We start from the raw sequence: 1,910 nt of genomic DNA, 5'->3' as shown, positions 1-1,910 counted from the left end.
ATGCAAATTTCCATATCCCTCATGTCATGAAGAAATACATCAATCATGTGTTCAAGAAAAAAAACTCCTGAAAGAAATAAGAGGAGCAATGATATGGTTTGAATGGAATTCATACTCTGACAGCTCCCCTATGGCTATGGAAATAATTTATTATTATGAGTCGTTTGGGGTTGTCTTGGATCCTTGCATTGCTCATTATAGTTTAGTACTTCACAGTTGATCATCATATAATATTTCTGTTTCTAAATACAGTATTCTCATGGCAGCTAGGTGGTTCAGGGGATTGAGAGCCAGGCCTAGAGACAGGAGGGCCTAGATTCAAATCTGGCAAATTGCTAGTTACATAACCCTCATTGCCTATTCCTTACAGCTCTTTTGCCTTAGAACCAATACACAGTATTAATTATAAGACGTAAAGTAAGGATTTTTATAAAAATAAATAAATGTAATATTCACCTTGTTCTACTCACTTCACTTTGCCTCAATTCATATAATTCTTTCCAAGTTTTTCTGAAATCATCCTGTTCCTCATTTCTTATGGAACAATAGTTTTGCATTATAACCATTTATCACAACTTGTTTAGACACTCCCTAATAATGGACATATCTTTGGTTTTCAATGTTTTGCCACCATAGGAAGAGCTGCTATAAATATTTTTGTACATGTACCCCCTCAATATTTGATATCTCTGGGATACAGACATAGTAGTGGTATTGCTGAGTCAAAGGGTATACATAGCTCTATGGACTTTTGGGCATGGTTCCAGATTGCTCTCCAGAATGGTTGTATCAATTCACACAACCACCAACAGTGTATTAGTATTCCAATTTCCTCATGTCTTATTCAGCACTTACCATTTTCCGTTTTTGAACCTTTTAGTCAATCTGATTAGTTTGAAATAGTTTCTCAGAGTTGTTTTAATTTGTATTTCTCTAATCAACAATGATTCAGAGCATTTTTTCATATGTATATAGATGGTTTTAATTTTCTCATCTGAGAACAGTCTGTTCATATTCTTTGACCATTTATCAATTAGGGAATGATTTCATTTCTTATACATTTATATCAGTTCTTTATACATTTGAGAAATGAAGCTGTTGTCAGAGCTACTTGCTAAAAAATTTTCTCAGTTGTTTCTTTCCCTGCTAATCTTGATTATATTCGTCTTTTGATTTTTTTCATGTAAATTGTGTGAGATGTTGTTCTATATCTAATTTCTGCCATATTGTTATCCAATTTTCCTAGCATTTTTTGATAAATAGTGTTTATTCTCCCCAAACCTTGGATCTTTAGATTTATCAAATACTAGATTACTGTGGTCATTTACTATTGAATGATGATTACTTAATTTATTCAATTGTTCCAATACTCTATTTCTAAGCCAGTATCAGATCGCTTTGATAATTAGAGCTTTATGCTATAGTTTGGGATCTAGTATGGCTAGGCTCTTATCCTTTGAATTTTTTCCCATTAAATTCTTTGGTATTCTTAACCTTTTGTTTTCCACATTAATTTTGTTATATTTTTCTAATTCCATGAAATAGTGTTCGAGTAGTTTGGTTGGTAAGATACTGAAAAGGTAAATTTATTTTGGTAGAATTGAAAACTTATTGTATTGGTTTGGCCTATTGCTTCTCAGCCTTTTGGCTAAGATCAAGTGTAGTATATTGGCTTTATTTATTAGTAATTCCTGTTTACCATGTTGTTTAAGTATGGCTTTATTTGTATGTAAAGTGATTTGTAATTATGTTCATGTAGTTGCTGGGCTTAATTTGGTAAGTACATTGCCAGGTTTTTAAATTGTCTTCAGGTATTTTTAATATAACTTCTCTTTCTCTGTTTAGATGTTAGATTTTGTTAGTGGCATATAGAAATGCTGATGATTTATGTGGGCTATTTTATATCTAGC

General features: G+C 32.0%; 1 pseudogene; it reads left to right on the top strand.

The window, feature by feature from the left end:
* Positions 1–1,628: 1,628 nt before the first annotated feature.
* LOC123232856 lies at positions 1,629–1,704 on the top strand (annotated as a pseudogene).
* Positions 1,705–1,910: the final 206 nt, after the last annotated feature.

This window comes from Gracilinanus agilis, chromosome 1, assembly GCF_016433145.1.
Source record: "Gracilinanus agilis isolate LMUSP501 chromosome 1, AgileGrace, whole genome shotgun sequence".
Taxonomy (NCBI): domain Eukaryota; kingdom Metazoa; phylum Chordata; class Mammalia; order Didelphimorphia; family Didelphidae; genus Gracilinanus; species Gracilinanus agilis.
The sequence above is the reverse complement of the archived record's forward strand: the minus strand, read 5'-3'. Positions and strand labels throughout refer to the sequence as shown.